The sequence below is a fragment of the Ostrea edulis genome, chromosome 3, assembly GCF_947568905.1.
Source record: "Ostrea edulis chromosome 3, xbOstEdul1.1, whole genome shotgun sequence".
NCBI classification, from domain to species: domain Eukaryota; kingdom Metazoa; phylum Mollusca; class Bivalvia; order Ostreida; family Ostreidae; genus Ostrea; species Ostrea edulis.
This window is the reverse complement of record NC_079166.1, coordinates 26422351-26442704: the sequence shown is the minus strand read 5'-3', so window position 1 is coordinate 26442704 and position 20354 is coordinate 26422351. Positions and strand designations below refer to the sequence as shown.

The 20354-nt window shown below is 33.8% G+C and overlaps 1 protein-coding gene and 1 long non-coding RNA gene across 3 annotated transcripts in view; both read right to left on the bottom strand.

Annotated features, from left to right (window-relative positions):
* The window catches only part of LOC125676603 (microfibril-associated glycoprotein 4-like), a 116235-nt gene that overhangs the window by 70619 nt on the left and 25262 nt on the right, over positions 1-20354 (bottom strand). The window lies entirely within an intron of this gene.
* Positions 1751-7106, bottom strand: LOC130053312 (uncharacterized). 2 transcript variants are annotated; one of them, XR_008801859.1, is made up of 3 exons: positions 6970-7106; positions 6225-6404; positions 1751-3130 (listed from the first exon to the last, which is right to left on the bottom strand). It is a non-coding gene; the product is annotated as an uncharacterized LOC130053312 (long non-coding RNA). The 2 variants fall into 2 exon arrangements; XR_008801858.1 differs by lacking the exon at positions 6970-7106 and adding an exon at positions 6702-6792.

Genomic DNA, 20354 nt, shown 5'->3' with positions numbered 1-20354 from the left:
GATCTCTTTAAACATCGAGAAATAAATTCGTAAGAAAACGTACATGTGCAAAAAATTGCTATTTTCTTATAACTTTGCAAGGCATTAAAAATAATTTTATATCTTCTAAAAGCAGAGAATATATGCTTTTCAAAAATATAAAAAAAATATTGCATTCATAAGAGAAATAAAAAAAAATGACCTTGCGACAAAGCATTGCGTCATATTTAGACGAAGCCATCCTTTGATTTAAATGCTTTTGTTGATATAATGGCTTTACTTACTCAATTGATTTTTACATATTTAAAAAATAGAGAAAATTTCCAAAAACTGATGTATAGATCATATATCTTATGGCTGTAGTGTCAAAGATTTAGAGGCACTCCTTTTCGTAGTCCTGTTTTTACGCGCCATCAGTCAAATTGACCGATACGGTAGAGAAAGGGTTAAGGAACTGTCGGCATGGTTCAGAAGGAATGCGATCTATGACCCGCGGGGATTTAAAGAGCATGTGATTGGCAACATCCATAATCATAGAGTTTAGTCTATATTCAGGTATTCAAAAATCCAAGTACAGCCCAGCAATGGCTGCTTCAGATAACATATTTATAACTCTCAATGGAACAGAGTAAAGATTTGTGCGAATATGATAAGGACCTAATTGTCTGTTGACGTGAGGTAAATGTGAACCTATTGTGACAAAGTGAACCAAATGTGACATCATGTATACTTGGTCTTTTATAGGCCTCTACTGGTAGACCGAGGGTCTTTACAGCCCAGTAGCTAAGTACTTCGTTATTAGCTTGAAAATACGGATGCATATTTAATTGCTGTTATAAAATTTAGAAATTCATTTCAAAATTAAGGATTGTCTCCCTCATGCATAGTTTTTATCCTTAGACGAATTTGACTCCACTTCTTTGGCACGCTGTTTTCCCTATAATAGCTCTAAAACTTCATTGTTATTTCAAATTTCAAACTTTTCGCTTGAGCATCACTGAAGAGACATTATTTGTCGAAATGCGCATCTGGTGCATCAAAATTGGTACCGTATAAGTTTTACAATTTGAACAATGTCCATGACTGCATGCATAGCTGATTAAAATAACTATCTCTTACACTTTTATATAAAGAAAAGTTTCAATGAACAGTTTCTATGGGAGGACTGTAGGTTCCTACGACTTTAGTTATACACCGCATTCCAACACATATTGGTCGAGAAATTCTTTACAATAAATGTTCGGTAGGATTGATAAGAATTAAAAAAAAAAACATTTCTCCTCGTTTTTATGCAAGGCTCTCCGTTTTTATTCATTACTACATAACTCATAAAATTGACATTTAATAAACTATGGGAATAAAATAGAATATGGTCTATTCTCTAAACCCATTACCTTTGTGAATAAACATTGTTTAGAGAAACATAATTCATGTATCTATCAAGGTTCTTCCTGTATTGCTATGCATTAAAAAATGATAAACAATGAGGAATAATATTTTATTAAAGATGTAAATTGTTCATTTTCGCTGTAATTCGCCAGATCAACAAAGTGTGTTCATGTGTACTGTCTATTTACCAAGTGGTGGCCTTACCTGTAAATTAGAGATAAAATCTAAATAACTCTCTGAATAATCTTGACACTACTATGAAGGTGAGGTTTATAGTTACTCCTTACTATTTTCTAAATATTAACAATATCGACACACAAAGTAATAAGCACCTCAATCTTTGTTCGTCATGAGAATACTGAAATACAAAGCAAACAAGACATTGATATTTATAAATCTTTAATGTATTAATACTAATATACGTTATAAAATTGACGTTGATCTTTGCAAGTTACAACAATGGTAACATTCAGAATAAAGAACACTTTAGTATTTGTAAGCCATAGCAATGATGATATACAAAGTTAATGACACGCTGATTGATTGAATATTTACTTGTTTTACATTCCAAGTCTTCGCTCATATTGAGACATAATCCGCAGAAGATGAAGGACCACAAAATAAGACCTATACTTAGCACTCAGAGTCGTGGCAATGAGAGTTCTTTAAAGTACAAACGTCTACTGCTTCATGTGACCTACATTCTTAAGGTTATATCCGAAAGACCTGTGATTCCTAATTCTAAATGCCGAGCGTTAGGCGAAGGGGTAATCACTACCTTCACTAGCGCCTTAGGTTTTACATGATGCGAGCAGGGTTGGAACTCAAGACCTTTCGGTTACGAAGCGAACGCTCGACCATTGAGCTACTATTACATGCAAAGTTGTTTATTATGTACGTACAAATTTTGATCTATAATTTCCCATTTTTTTTAACTATAGTGAAAATTTAAAATCAAATCAATTGACTCAACTGAGGGAGCAACACTTTCTGTCATTCCCCACAATCTGAAGTAATGCCATCCTCGATTCGCGGGGATTTAAAGAACCTGTAATTGGTAGCATCCAACATCATGGAGTTCAGTCTATAATCTGGTGTTCAAAAATCGAAGTATAGTCTAGCTATGACTGCTTCTGATAACGTAAGTAAACTTCTCATGGAACACAGTAAAGATTTTTGCAAATATGATATAGACCTAATTGTTTGTTGACGTAAGGAAACGGTTAACCAAATGTGACATCATGTATACCTGGTCTTTTATATGAACAATGTCCATGACTGCATGCATCACTGATTACGATATATATCTCTTATAGTTTTATATAAAGAAAAGTTTCAATGAACAGTTTCCATGGGACTGCAGATTCCTACAACTGTAGTTATACACCTCCCCATTGCAACACAGACTCATCGAGAAATTCCTTACAACAAATTTTGAATATGATTGATAAGAATTAATAATCCTTTTTCAAGTTTTTATTAAATGCGCTTCGTTTCTATTCATTACTATATAACTCATAAAATCGACATTTAATGAGGGAGAGGGTTAAAATAGAATACTGCCCAATGCCATTCACTTTGTGAATATAAAAATGCATGTATCTATCAAAGTTCTTACTGTATTGCTATGAAATTACAAATTGACAAACAATGAGGAATGCAGCTTTATTATAGACGCAAAATCTTTGTTCTTTTTTCGCTGCAATTCAGATCAGCAACGTGTGTTCATGTGCACTGCCTATTTACCACGTGGTGGCCTTTCCTGTAAATTAGTGATCAAATCTAAATAACTCTCTAAATCATCTTGACACTATTATGAAGATGAGGTTTATAGTTACTCCTTACTATTTTTTAAATATTAACAATATCGATATACAAAGTAATAAGCACATCAATCTTTGTTAGTTATGAGAATACTGAAATACAAAGCAAACAAGTCATTGCTATTCATAAATCTTGTATGTATCAATGCTGATATACGTTACAAACATGACGTTAGTCTTTGCAAGTCACAGCACTGATAACATTCAAAATAAAGAACACCTTGATATTTATAAGCCATAGCAATGATGATACGCAAAGTAAATGACACTTTGATTGATTGAATATTTGCTCGTTTTACATCCCAATGTTTCATTTATATTGAGACGTTACCCGCAGAAGATGAAGGACCAGAAATTAAGACCTATGCTTAGCACTCAGAGTCGTGGCAATGAGAGTTCTTTAAAGTACAAACGTCTACTGCTTCATGTGACCTACATTCTTAAGGTTATATCCGAAAGACCTGTGACTCCCAATTATAAAATTTAATGCTCAGCGTTTGGCAAAGGAGCAATAACTACCTTTATTAACGCCTTAGGTTTTATATGACGCGAACAGGGTTCGAACTCAAGACCTCCCTGTTATGAAGCGAACGCTCTACCACCCAGCTACTATTGCACGCAAAGTTGTTTATTATCTACGTACAAAGTTTGATCTATAATTTCCCCATTTTTAACTATAGTGAAAATTTAAAATCAAATCAATGAATGCAACTGAAGGAGGAACACTTTCGCTCATTTCCCACATTCAGAACTAATGTCATCAATGATCCGCGGGGACTTAAGGGAGCCTGCAATTGACAACATCCATAATCATAGAGTTTAGTCTAATATTCTGGTGTTCAAAATTCCAAGTATAGTCCAGCTATGGCTGCTTCTGATAACGTATTTTAAACTCTCAACGGAACAGAGTAAAGATTTGTACGAGTATGATTGGACCTAATTGTCTGTTAATGTAATGCAAAAATAAAGAAAATGTGACATCGTTTATGCTTGGTCGTTTATATGAACGATGTCCATGACTGCATGCATCACTGATTACGGCAGCTATCGCTTATAATTTTAGATAAAGAAAAGTTCCAATGAACAGTTTTCATGGCACTGCAGATTCGTACAACTGTATTTATACACCTCCACATTGCAACGCAGACTCATCGAGAAATTCCTTACAACAAATTTTGAATATGATTGATAAGAATTGATGAACATTTTTCACGTTTTTATTCAATGCTCTTCGTTTCTATTCATTTCTATATAACTCATAAAATTGACATTTGATAAGGGACAGGGCTAAAATAGAAAACTACCCAATCCCATTCACTTTGTGAATATAAATAAAATTCATGTATCTATCAAACCTCTTCCTGTATTGCTATGAAATTACAAATTGACAAACAATGACGAATGCAGCTTTATTAAAGACGCAAATTCGTTGTTCATTTTTCGCTGCAATTCGCCAGATCAGCAACGTGTGTTGATATGTACTGCCTATTTACCAGCCGGTGGTAATTCCTTTGAATTAGGGATATAATTTAAATAATTCTTTGAATAGTCTTGACATTTATATGAAGTTTAGGTCTATAGTTACTCATTACTATTTCTTTTAAAATTATAACAATACTTATATACAAAGTAATAAACACCCTAATCTTTGTTAGTCATGAGAATACTGAAATACAAAGAAAACAAGACATTTTAATGTATTAATGCTGATATACGTTATAAACATGACGTTGATCTTTGCAAGTCACAACAACGATAACATTCAAAATAAAGAGCACCTTGGTATTTGTAAGCCATAGAAATGATGAAAAATTTATACGGTATCAATTTTGATGCACCAGATATGCATTTCGACAAATAATGTCTCTTCAGTGATGCTCAACCGAAATCTTTAAAATCCGAAATAACTATGAAGTTTTAGAGCTAAATATAGCCACAAAAGTGGAGCCAAATTCGTCCAAGGATAAGAGCTATGCATGAGGGAGAAAATCCTTAAATTTGAAATGAATTTCTAAATTTTGTAACAGCAATTATATATACATATACAAAGTAAATGACACGCTGATTGATTGAATATTTGCTTGTTTTACATCCCAGTATTTCATTAATATTGAGAAGTAACCCACAGTAGGCTAAGTATTACAAATTAAGACCTATGCTTAGCACTCAGAGTCGTGGCAATGAGAGTTCTTTAAAGTACAAACGTCTACTGCTTCATGTGACCTACATTCTTAAGGTTATATCCTAAAGAACTGTGACTCCCAATTATAAAATTTAATGCTCAGCGTTTGGCAAAGGAGCAATCACTACCTTTACTAACGCCTCAAGTTTTACATGACGCACGCAGGGTTCAAACTCAAGACCTCCCGGTTACGAAGCGAACTCTCTACCACCCAGCTCCTATTACATGCAAAGTTGGTTATTTTTACGTACAAAGTTTGATCTATAATTTTCTCATTTTTTCAAAACTACTGTATATTGAAAATATGAAATCAAATCAATGAATTCAACTGAGGGAGCACCACTTCTCACGTTCTCCACATTTTAGAGCTTTGATTTTGTTTTATTTTAGTTCACCAAGTCAAACATTTTCAGACAATTGTGATATTGACTTCGACGACTGTCCCCTACCATTTTAAAAAGGAATTGTATGTGCCTGGTTATATTTAATCACACGCTTTCAATTTGCTTTTATTATGAAGTGACTTTGTTATTTTACTTCTGAAATTAGCAGTAGTAATTGTATCAATTCGACAGACAAAAACACCACCCTTTCCTAACCCACAATTTGACGAAATGCACATTTTGAAAAGTGTTCTCCATAACTTTGAAGTTAACAGTCACCATAATAAAGAATTGTTACATTAAGCTTTACTATATTGTTAATACTATTTATCTGAAGCTCAGAACAGCAATGATAATCACGTTCCCACTTTCCAGTGTAAAGGGAGTAACTTATTTATATAACTACAAATTGGTAGGCAAATAATCTAAAAAAATGATAACATTCAACAGAGAACATATTTAACTCACGACGGCAGATCTTCGATCCCTGACTTGAATTTCTCCAGTTTCACTATTTTGACCTGCAGCCATAAATTCACCATCTGTGATACTCCTTCCACCCCTGCTTTTGTTATAGTAGCGAGTGGGGGGAGCACATACAAAGGAGTTGATTATAACACCGTAGACGATAATGAGGGACATTAATACCTGGTGAAATAATAAAGTACTGACATTTATTCACGAACGAAAAATTTATATGGATTAAAAACTAATATTCATAACGTATGTGAATTATCTCTCTCTATGCATCTGTAAAGATATAAGTCATGAAATCCCCATATCTATGAACAGAAAGGTCACTTTCCATCACATTGAAATATTCTTGGATCAAATGTTGCATTCCTGCTTGTTTATGTTTTGCCGAGACGGCATTAACTTTACTATATTGTTCTTCAATACGTGGGTTGTATTGTTCGAAGGGGTACTTTTCATAATTGGTCTTACCATTTTGAATACGATCTCAGTGGCAAATCCGAAAGCAGCGAACGTCACTTACCACAGACTATACGACTCACAAAGTCGTTCATTATATACACAAGTACCACGTCATCGGTGGAAGTAGGTGTGTCATCGCCCTACCCATTCCCATAATCAGGTCAAAACACAGTTTAAACTTCTGATGACATTCCTTACTCAAGTTGTCTTCGCATTTGATGTACTAGTTTATCCCCTGACGCCAAGTATTGTCATTCCATATAACACGTCTACTTACCTATTGTAATTACTGAATTAGTACTCGATGAAGGCATATTTTAAGTACGATCAGTCAATGTGGGCAGCGTACTCCTCCTAGGCACATGACAGCATACCCTTTGAATACGATCTCAGTGGCAACTCCGAAAGCAGCGAACGTCAATTACCACAGACTATACGACTCACAAAGTCGTTCATTATATACAAATGAACGTTTATCCTTGGACGAATTTGGCTCCACTTTTTGGCACGCTGGTTTTGGCTATATTTAGCTCTAAAACTTCATAGTTATTTCGGATTTCAAACATTTCGGTTGAGCATTACTGAAGAGACATTATTTGTCGAAATGTACATCTGGTGCATCAAAATTGGTACCGTATAAGTTTTACATTTGCTGCTTCTAGGGGTCAGTGTTTCTCTTATTTTCAACCTTGTGTTCTATATAGCATGGGATTTGTTCCATTTTCGTTACGTTTTAGACCTTGGGAATTATGAGGGGTTTTTATCATATACATGTACTGCAAAATCATTTTTGTCACATTTAATAACTTGTGTTTTATTTTTCGGATTTGTCAATTTGTTTAACACAATTCGTCGTATATAGGTTGACATCATAAATGTTGTCTAAGACATAAATACATAGTCTAGTTGCAAGATGATTTGCTTTGGTTTAAATGTTTCCTTAACAAACGGTCATTCTAATTCCTGACAAAGGTGTTGTGTTTCATTTTCACAATGTATCTGTGGTTGTGCCAGACAGGTAATCACGTTATTGGCTTTAGATATAGGGCTTTTGAGATTGATGGCTGCGAGATAACGTGTACAAAAGATATCGGAGACCTGTTACATAATACCCCTCATCGCTAATGTTAATCTTTTTAGTCGGTGTCTATTTATAGCTATTGTGTTACGGTCGAGCTTCTGTGTGCCTGTAGGTGTAATTGTATATACACGGGGATGCTAGCGGCGGAATTTTGCAAGCAGAAAATTACTATTTTTATCATCAAAATTAAACCTGTGTGATTGTAAACAATTTTTAAATCCTTTTCGATTACTTTGTACAATAAACACGAAGATCATCCCCAATTACTGATCCTTGATTCATCATTGCTAATAAGTTGTATTTAACAAGAATACATCACTGCTGTCTGTTATAGACTTCACAAAAGCGCCGTCTGGTTTGATACGGGTTTTCAAATTTTCCATGCGTATCTTCTGCATTGCTCTTTTCATTTATACGGGATTGATATAAATGTACAGTAAAACTCTGATAGAGGGAATTTCTGCGGACACTCTATAAAAATTCGCTATAAGCGTAATTCACTATACGTTTATAGCGAATTCTTAATTCAAATATAACGAATTCGTTATAAAACTGATTTGTTCTACATGTATATCAGTTGTACAAGAAAGCGGCAATCGATATACTTGCGTTTGTATTGTCTCTAAGAGAAATTAAGCCTATATATTTTCGAGAAGAAATATTTTTATACCAAAAATATACACATTAATTGATATATGATAATTTATCTTGATGGATTATTAAGTCACGCAAGAACATTTCGAGAGAAAAAATTTCAACAAAATTATGCGCAATACATACATGTACAAACAGTATATTGCAGTTGTCATTTACTTGTCGCTTTACACAAATGAAGGAGTGTACAATAAAATAAATGCTATCAAATTTCAAATTTAATTAACGAGAATAGTAAACATTACCGGCAATATATTTGCTAAACGTATGTGTAAGTATTGTTTTGCGTTAACAACTTTTTTTCAAAAAATACAAACAGAAATTTTGTAATAAGGGTGGATCCTTTATGGCAATGGAAAGCGATTTTTAAAAATCACGAGTTCCAAATGAAAAAAAAAAGAAATTCTTTATAAAAGGTAATTTTTACGTTCATTTTTAATGCAAGAAGGGAAATAGGAATTTACTTCGTTATATCCGTAAATTCGCTATATATGTGTTCGTTATAGACGCATATTTTTATATAGAATATATAAAGAATTTGCCGGGGACATCGTTTTCACTTCGTTATAGCTGTCATTTCGCTATATCCGTGTTCGCTATATTTAAGTTTTACTGTATTTTAAGTTAATGTCATAAGTACTTAATTGGGGATTGAGATTTTCTATAACTGCCTTTCAGTTGCATAATCGATAGGAACAAACCAAGCGTATCAACATAACAATGTCAATGAATAAACATTGGAACTGTTAATTTGCACTGCGTGTTTGCTCCGGGTTCAATTTATTTCATTTTTTACTTTTTATTTATTTATTCATTTATAAATACAAAAATGATGTGCAGTGTTTTGTGGACTCCGGACAAATGATCACTTCAAACACCCCCTGTCGACTGGTCAAACCCGCCGTGATGCATTGGTTTGAACAAATTTCATTTCATATGAATTATACAAAGTGTTCGAGCACGAGTTCTAATATTTACGAGATTTCATCAAATAATGAATAATTACAAATTTCCCAAAACATATGCATAAACAGAATCAATGCCAAGGCAGCATGAACTAGCTAAGGGAAGATAACTAACTGTGACCAGTCTCGTAAATCATATATCATTCTGTTAAATTTTAGCATGAATTTCTGAACAGCAATGCAAATTTGCCATTCGTTTCGTATCCTAAATTGTCACTGCTCTCAAAGTAAAATTCACGCATCAATGATAGGTACATCATATATTTGAAACCGATTTTTTAACATGAAATTTCTTGCAATTAAGCTTTGCAAAGAAGGAAAAAATATATACACCTTTCCTTACAACAAAAACACAGCTAGGATAATCAACGATGTTTCTTCTGTGTACACCATGGTTAAAGGGAACGTTGGGTCAAAAATCTAATTTTGATATGTGAAAACTCGTACCATGCAGACAACAAAATCTAGCATAGAAAAAATAATTGCTGCTGGTAACAAGATTTAATCTGTCATTTACACTGAAAACTGAGCTGAATGGGAGAATCTCTTATCATGGCGGCTGATGACGTGTATGCGGCAATTCATTACAACTGCTGTGCCTATAGCACTAAATGGATTATGCAGAGTATCTATAATTTAAATGTCGGGAGTTCAAGCCAAATTTTGAACTGTGGTCAATGGAAAAGGAATACATGTATCTACCTTTTAGCAGCCTTGGTCTCCCCTCAAAACTATTACCATTGTGCAATAATTGGATACATAACCTTGGAAATGATTCTTTTGTTTTGAACGGCATTTTGAGAAAGATTCTTTTAAAGAGGATATCAGGGTAAGTATAAATTATATTTGCATTTTACTCGGTAAATACTAATAATTCTTAATGTGTAAATAACCAGAATTTATTTATAACAAACTTTCACTTATATAATAATTCTCTAATTTAAATATAATTCAGTTTATTCTAATATCCTTATCCAGTGAACATTTTGTACAGGCTAAATATGAAAGGATGGGTAAACACTGCTTTTTAAATATTCAAAGTTAATATTAATATCTATTTAAACTAAGATATTGTGATACACACCAAAACCTATTAAAAAGAAGATGCAGTAACAAAAATCTTTGATGGCAGCAAGCCTAAGAAAATAAGAGAAAATAGCTCAAAAAGATGAGGAAAAGGAAAAACAGGATACATGTAATACTTTCAAAAATCATCACAGCACTAGCACATTTTGTATTATACTATTGTTTTTAAAGAAATTGAAAATGTACAAGTAAACAAATGAAGTTTAGTATATATGAAGTATAGTATGAAGTATAGTATATATAATTAATAAGTCATTATGAGTATTTTTCATTTTTCAGCTAATCCATTGTCTTTTGGAAACCAATGAAAACTCATATGCAGAACCTATTGACCAACCTGGACTATCAGCATCTACGGAAACAGGTAATTTGATGCATAATATTTTCTCTATTAAATGATTAACAAAGCTTTACAACCAAGGTCATTTGAATTCCCCCTGTGCAGTTAATTTTTCAAGTCTTGACATTTACGTGGCAATTACTGCAGGGGTGTAGTGATAATCAACTGATTTGTGCTCTATAGAGATTCTCTTGTAAACAGATGTACTAATAAATCAGAAAGAGAGAAAACTACCTACTATGAAAAATAAACTCTTTGTTGTGTGAAATACATATACATGTACATGCACTTTCATGAAATTTCATCACTTAAGTTATAAAGTAATGGTTTGATTTCATTTTTATATTTTCAGCTGAACGAAGACATGAGTAGTTACAACAATATTCCACTCTCAATCCATATTGAAGAACAAATCAACTTTGTGGAACATATACAGATAGAATTGCTCACTCATTGTCCATCATATGTGCTAAGGAATGTTCAAGTGAAGAAGTGAAGATAATGAACTGTATTAAGAATACAAAATTGAAAATTTAAGAATTAAGAGTGTAGTTTCCATCAATCCATCCCAATTCAATAGTGTTTTCATTTGAAGCTGCTAAAAATTCCTCTTCATTATAATCAGGCTCAAATTGATATCCTTTGCAGTCAGATATGATCAGCTGCTTTCATTGATAGGCAATTGCCCGGTATACGTCATAAGCAGATGGGATTGTGGGAAATATCTTATAAGCGATAACTTTATCTTGCAAAATGGCAGCCTCCAGCAGATGATGTGTAGCTATATTTAATAGCCTATTTCTACACAGCAGATTACAATCAAATGGAAATAAACAGTTGACTTAATTACTACATATTTAGTATTTGAAATGTGAAAATATTTTTTATGCCCTACGTTCCCTTTAAGCAAACGTTTATGTCTTAATGAAGTACAAATGGTATTTGCTAAATTATTTTGTCAAGAAGAAAATGTATAAGTAATTCTGTATTATTAACCCCATTAGAATTGTTTTGTGGAACTGCGAGATATATGTTGCTTTCTTAGTATTTAATATATATCTTTCTTAGATTTAAGAAACATATAATGGTATTCATATTAAGTACTGCAGCGATATGTATTCTATAAACACATTTTCAATAAGATCGACCAGGTATTGTGGTGCAATCAAAGTGAATTTAACCCTTAACAGCAACAAAAAAAAAGCTGACAATATGATTTAAGTTTCATAAAGAATTAAATCGTTTTAATGATAGAAAAATTATAGAGGTATCGTATCCACATAGAAATTATAATATTATTATTATAAATCGGCAATATCCATAGAGGAATTATAGAGACGATATCAAGAGAGAAATTATAGAGTGAATTTCCGTAGATGAAGTATAGAGACGATATCAATTGAGAAAATATGGAGGCGATATCAAAACAGATTATTCAGCCCATGAAAATGATAAATTATAGATCCGATATCCACAGAGAAATGGTGAATACGATACCTAAAGAGAAATTATAGAAGCGGTATCAACATATTAATTATAGATGCGATATCCACATAGAAATGAGAGCTGCGATATCCACAGAGAAATGAGAGATGTGATATTCACAGAGAAATAATAGATACGATACCAAAAGAGAAATTATACAAGCGGTATCAACATATTAATTATAGATGCGATATCCACTTAGAATGATGGATACGATATCCACAGAGAAACTACAATAAAGGTGATCAGCTTTGGTACAGAAAAGAAACCCAAATTAAATCTTATCATATTCCATTGTGAAATAGTTTGATGATTCATTTTTTCAGATCTTATGTGCTCCATCTCAAAATGTTCTGTAAAAAATGTAAAACTTGTGATATATTGATCACTAGAAACTCATTTACTTCTAATCTCACCGGAGGTAGTTTCCGTACCAATATCTTAGACAATTTGACCTGTATTTAATCTAACGTTGTCTACGCTATTGAGCGTAACCTCTGTGGCTTGATTTATGTAGGGGAAACTAAAGGTTCTCTTAATAAAAGAATATCGGGGCACAGATTTCAAATAAATAATTGATGGTAATCACCATTTCTACAAGTATTTTAATTCTCCTGATCACTCCATCTTATCCATGAGGGTCAGGATTCTAGAAAACATTTACCATCATACAAACAATACAAACTTAAGTACTTCTATTTGTAGACAACGAGAAGATCACTGGATCAGAACTCTCGGCACTAAATTAACATACGGATAGAATGATAATGTAAATCGTGAGAGGTTAAGATAACAGTGATCAATCTCATAACTCTTACAAGCAATACAAAATAAAGAGCTGGGCATTTTGACTAGTCTACAAGGATATAACGAGAATGTGATGAGCCTTTTCCAAATATACAAAGACGTAAAAGCAGCCATGGATATCGTTCATATAAAAAACCAAATATAAACGATGACAAATGAAGATAACTAACAGTGATCAATGTAAAACTTATACCGTACCAATTTTGATGCACCAGATGCGCATTTCGACAAATAATGTCTCTTCAGTGATGCTCAACCGAAATCTTTGAAATCCGAAATAACTATGAAGTTTTAGAGCTAAATATAGCAAAAAACAGCGTGCCAAAAAAGTGGAGCCAAATTCGTCCAAGGATAAGAGCTATGCATGAGGGAGATAATCCTTAATTTTGAAATGAATTTCTAAATTTTGTAACAGCAATCTCATAAATCTCATAATCAAGACAAAAAAGATAGTTGGGCAAACAAGGACCCCTGGACACACGAGAGGTGATATCAGGTGTCTAGGGGGAGTAAGCTCCTGAAAAACAAGTTGATGAAACAGGGGTTTCAACAGTCTCGATTGAAATCAGCATTTCGCAAATTCTATGGTCGTTATAACGATCTAGTTCGTCAATACAACCTATCATTGGGTCAAATCTGTCGGACATGTTTCACACCGATTGTTAAACCGTTCTTGGTACACTCTAACCCCCCCCCCCTTGCAAGAAATAAATAAATAGGAAAGAAAAGATTAAACGAAGTTATGATTGGAATGACATGTAATATTTATGAAAAGATAAAAAAAAAAAAAACCTTGATCAATTTGAATCAACTTAGGTCATTAAAAATTCGGAATTTTTGCATTAAACTATCTAATTATAAACTCCGTTTACCTGATCAGGATATAGGGCTCACGGTGGGTGTGACTGGTCGACAGGGGATACTTACTCCTCCTAGGGACCTGATCCCACATCTGGTGTGTCCAGGGTTCCGTGTTTGCCCAACTATCTATTTTGTATTGCTTATAGGAGTTATGAGATTGATCACTGTTCGTTATCTTCACCTTACATTAAGTCGTTACTTGTTTCCCCACAAACACTTTCTGGTAAATGGAGAGATATTTAAAGTAGCTTTTCTGTCAGTGGCTACATCTCTTATTGTAAAACCTCTATCATGCAGAATGTCACCACCCTCTTCTAAAAATTTAAAAATCTATCAGATGCATTTCCACCATAAAGTTTGGATTCAAAAGTAATATCTCCAGGTGTTATAGCAAGCAAACATTTTGCAGTGTTTTTTTATCCAAGGCTTTCCGGTTTTATTCATAACTACATAACTCATAAAGTTGACATATGATAAGAGATGGAAATAAAATAGAATACAGTAGGGACAACGCGGATCACGTATTAGACCGCGCTCCCCCCCCCCCCCCCCGCGGTATGTTTATCTTCCCCGCACTTTCCCGCCGAGGGATTTCATCGCGGGGCAGAGTTACACCGCCGCGGTGTGAAATACCGTTGTTTACCTGTTAGGGCTATCTATGTGTACAATAGCTATTTTATTCGTCGACAGAAAATGATTACGGCTTGATTATCGTCAGATTGCTGTCATTACATGCCGGCATATTAAATAAATCATTTAGCAAAAAATAAAAAAAATAAGTCTGGAACGTCTATTGGTCCTTACTAAAACCAGATATACTTAGGATTTACATGTATCATATTTAAAATTTCTTTATAACAAGATCTTATTTCGTATTGTTTAGGAATAAAGAAATGTAAATTTTATATTATGCTAAAAGAAAAATTTTTGTTTTCCCATTTCAATCGAACTTCGTTTACATGTACACCTATTGGGTATGTGCGACACGTGTTCTTAAAACAACACACAGGAGAGAATACCATGTGTGTATATGTTCAACACGTCGCATACAGGATGTCAAAATTGTGATGTTTCTACTCCAGGGCCATCGTCGGATACCCACGGCTGATCTCGTCTTCTACTCGTCACGAGATCAGCCATGGGTATCCGACGATGCTCCAGGGCATGTAATCTGCTTATCAGCTTACAATTACCTAAGCCCAACAAATTTTACCTGTAATTAAACTAGGTTTTTTTTCAAAATCCTTCGTCAAGTGCTGGTTTCCTCGCTTATAACTTACTAATTCCTTTTATTACGGTACATATGAATGCCAGCATCATCAAAATCACTCCCTAATTGCATGTTGAATCAAACTCCATCATGCTAGAGTAAGGTCACACAAATACGACGTATACCCCAAAGGTGCGTTTTACTTGTCATATACTTTGTGGCATTATTAAAATTATTAAAATATTAAAATATGCTTTCTCTCTCAGATTTTCAAAGCCCCAAAAATGTAATTAAGATTTGACAATGGATAAATATTTCATTTTAATTAAATTGATGTTTTATTTGTATTGAATACCAAGCGGTGTTAGTGTGGTTAGTCTAATGCTGTCTTAGCAGTTTCATGGGTAGAGCATGCGCTGATCGAGGTCAGGGGCGTTGAAGCAGACATGAAGTGTTATGGAACAGATATACACATACCCAGGGCGTCGGTGGCCGAGTGGTTAGGCCGTCAGACTCTCGACCGAAAGGTCGTGGATTCGAGTCCTGGTCTCGGCAGGACTGACAATGTGTCCTTGGGAAAGGAACTTTGCATGAATTTCCTCACTCCACCCAAGTGTAAAAGGGGTACCTAGCTATAGACAGTGAAAGATATTGTTAGAATGTTAGTGCTCTAGCGCTTGTAATGGCAGCTTGCACTGTATGCTTCCTAGGAGGCTGAGAAAATTCTAGATTGATATAAGGTCTGCCGGGGTAATAATGTACATTGATTATTGTAAAGCGCTTTGAGCAGCATACGCTTGAAAAGGCGCTATATAAAACCAATCATTATTATTATTATATTTTCAGTTTTCGTGAAGTTACTTTTCTTGTTTTACGGGTAAAGCGTGTGTTGTTCGATCGTTGGGGTGTTGAAGCAGACAGGAAGTTTTCTGAGAAAGATATACACATCTCTCTCTCTCTCTCTCTCTCTCTCTCTCTCTCTCTCTCAAATTTTATAAAGACTTTCCTGATGCAAGGTTTTCCTTTTCCTACTTTAATACAAATTTCTGTTATCCATGGGTGTTTTTTTTTTAAATATTTCTACAAATACACTGTATAGAATTAAATTCCTGAAAAACAATTCATGAAGCCACCAATATGTGATTGATACTGAGAGAGATAATCAGTTTTGTGAACTTACTTTTGCTCTTTTACGAGTAAAGCCTACATATATATATATATATATATATATATATATATATATATGCACTTGTATATGGTCATCTTCCGACGATGGCATGGTATAAAGTAATATACCCTTATATAGAATGTATGGTTCAATAAAGGTAACATGAGAAGTTTTTGTAAAATTTGTGTTTACAAGAGATGTTTGTACATGGCAATTGATATATTTATAGTATTGATGAATGGCGATCTGTTTGCAGTCCATTATCAGTATATTGTGTGTTCACGTTAACGGGAGATAACTCGGGTTTGTGAAAATCTTACTTTTCACTAATGACGAGTGTACTATGACATTCACTCTTCCTGGGCCAATTTTAACTTGTCCAGAACGAGTACTTTTTTTCGCAACTTGCATGGTTGCCTGGTCACAGAAAGAATACTCTTTCTACTTTTGGGTCTGTTTACATGCAGATGTGATAATCCATTGTTTATTATATTACCATTTTACAATGGGATATTTGTAGGATTGTGCAGGTAAACTCTTTGAATTCATATACAGTGTTTTCACAAGAGTCAGACTCACAGATGATATACATGTATTGATTTAAGTATTCACAATTACTATTTATCTTATCTTTTACACCATATTAGACAAATGTTGCATATTTAGTGAAGTTTAAGTTGTTTCATAAAGGTGGTACTTGACTTTAGATTAGGCCAAATTAAAATATGTGTGTTTCCTATTTCACTCTTTAAAATATTAGGTAGGGTACTAAGGTATCGGTAAAACATTTTATTTTATTGAAATATTTTATTTGAAATCTTAGTTTTTGATATCCTTTCAATACAGGTATATACATTAGAAATACTTTTCACACATTTTGAAGATCAATAGTAGTAAAATGTACATCAGAGAAATTCGAATGCAAAGAGATAGAAATTCCAAATTCAGGATTTTTATTTTCTTTTTCATACATGTATATCATCTATAAAATATCTAGGATCAGCAACAAAAAGGGAAACCGAAAACACACATTTCATTTTGGCCTTACTGTGATGGCCCTAGTGTGACAAGGTTTTGGATATGATAAATCATTAATTAACTTTTAATGCATTGTTTTCCATGTTTCAGGTAATATAGGATTTTCCAAGAGAAAAGGAGTACAGAAGAGGTACTGTTTTGCTCAATCAACACCATGAATTGACTGATCAAGAGTCAGAATACACTTACAGACAATACAAGTTCTGCATGGCGTTCTACAGGAAGCACATATAATAGTACTCGACAACAATATTATCCTTGTGAAAAGGCGAAGACAACGAACAGTGACCAATCTCAAAACTCTCATAAGACTCATCATGCAAAATTGTTGAAACCATTCTTACAATTCAAGTTGAAGATCAAGTATGAACACACCAGCTAATTTGTATGTCTCAAAATATGACAATATTTCTCACGATCTGCTGATATAAACAGTCATTTCAGGAATTGATGACAATGGACTCCACCAAAACCTAGCAGAAAAAAAGAACTGAATGGACATTGAAATGCAGAAAAAAGGCCACAAGTGTCTCCATTAATTGGTTATATTGCCTCATATTTGTCCAAAACATTTAAGAGTGTCATTGAACCTCCTGAAGCAAAACAAAAAAAGCAATTGTTGTCTGAAAGATGTTTGTTTCTCATTTAGACTCAAATGATTATGTTGAGCAAATGAGTAGTATGGCCAGTGATGTGTTTACTTCTGTAATTGTTCAATAAGTATGCATACATGTTAACATATAATTATGAAACGTATTAGGAAATATATTTCAATCTACAGAATGGTACATTTTTTAACAGTGTTATAATGCATATATACATTGAATATTTCAAGTTTATATATACATACATACATATATATAAGAGGGGTATGCAACTATTTTTTAGGAGGAGGCAAAATGAGCCAAGGCCAGAGATACAAGAACCAAATACCACGGTTATCAACAACAGCAATTCAAGGGATACACCCAGGAATATAATTAAGACAGAACCAAAAGTATTTAATCTTTCTGATAGACAACTAACGGATTCCGAAATAAAACTACTGTCTAAGGGTCTAAAATACACCCCTACACCTCATGTCAATAATCAAGAGCTTAAAACGGATGTTAAAGCCTATACTCGGCGACTCAGACTATATGAATATTTTCATGAAAGTGAGACCAGTGAATCTGAATCCGAGTCTACAGAGACAGAGCCAACAAACCTTGTAAGAAATAAATCAAAGTTTAATCCAAAACGAGGAAGAAATAGAACTGTGGATGTCGTTTGCGACACATTAGAAAATATTCATTTTCCAAACAAACCCAGGAATATTAAATCTAATCTCTCTACGGAAGAGGAAAATGCTCTTAAAAACCTCCGTGATGACCCAACTATCATTATCAAAGAGGCCGATAAAGGAGGTGGAGTTGTCTTAATGAATAAGGATTTCTACAAAAATAAAATTTTACAAATGTTACAAGACAACAATTTTTATGATAGACTACACAATTGTCATGAGAAAAAAACCATTACAAAAATTAAAAATCTAGTATATGGACCACTATCGGAAGGTTTAACTGATAAAGAACAGGACTACCTGACAAACTTTGAATTCCGAGAGAGTCAATTCTATGGTTTACCTAAAGTTCACAAGTCTAAAATTATTAAGGATGCCATAGCAAATCAAAATAGTGTATGTATTACTTGTCTGGATCCAACTGACTTATCCTTCAGACCCATAGTAGGAGGACCAAACTGTTCAACGCAGAGACTGAGTCATTTGTTGGATATACTTTTAAAATCATATTGCCAAAAAGTACCCAGCTTTGTAAGAGATGATCTGGATTTTATAAATCATTTACCTACTCAGGTCACCTCCAACACTAAACTTGTCACTCTGGATGTTATTAGTTTATATACTAATATTCCTACAGAATTAGGATTGGAAGCGGTAAAATTCTGGATGGAGAAATATCCCGATGTACTTAATGACAGATTCCATCAGGATTTTATTTTAGAAGCACTAAAATTAGTTCTAGACAACAACTCGTTTGCTTTTTCCGACCATCATTACCTCCAAACTAAGGGAACTGCAATGGGGACAAAAGTCGCACCTACCTATGCAACATTAACCCTAGGTTATCTAGAACATAAGTTACATGATCAACTATGTACGTTGTGGGGGGCAGAATTTGCAAATAATATACAGTCTAAATGGAAGAGATATTTAGATGATTGTTTTATCTTGTGGGATGATGATGTCGATAAGTTATCGGAGTTTTACGATCTACTAAACCAAATGAACTCGGATATCAAATACACGATGGAAACAGATGATACGCAAATGCCATTTCTTGACGTTCTTATATTAAAAGAAAATACCAGCTTAAATACGGATATTTATTATAAGCCCACAGATACCCACCAATACCTGCATTTCGGATCGTATCATCCCCACCATACTAAAACAGCTATACCATATAATCTCGCAAGAAGGATTTGTACCATTGTCAGCAATATCGATACGAGAGATATCCGCTTGGAGGAATTAAAATTGTATTTATTAAGCCAAAAATACCCAGAACAACTTGTAGACGATGGAATAATGAAGGCTAAGGAGTGCGATAGGATACGGCTACTTTCTAACACACGATGTGCTAATGACGGAGAAATAATACCATTTGTACACACTTATAATCCGAGAAATCAAAACATCAATTCAATTGTTTATGAATTAAACAAGCTACTTAGGGAAGATGAACAAACAAAAGGCATATACAAGAACTGTCGTTTTATTAGCAGTAAACGCCAGCCAAAAAATCTTAAGAGAATACTTTGTCCCTCCCAATTAGATGACCGTACTTATACAGTGTCAAAGTGTACGGACCCTCGATGCGGTACATGTGACTACATTACAGAAGGGACCAGTTATAATTTTAACACACGAGAATTTAAAGTTAATGCTAACATGTCATGCGATAC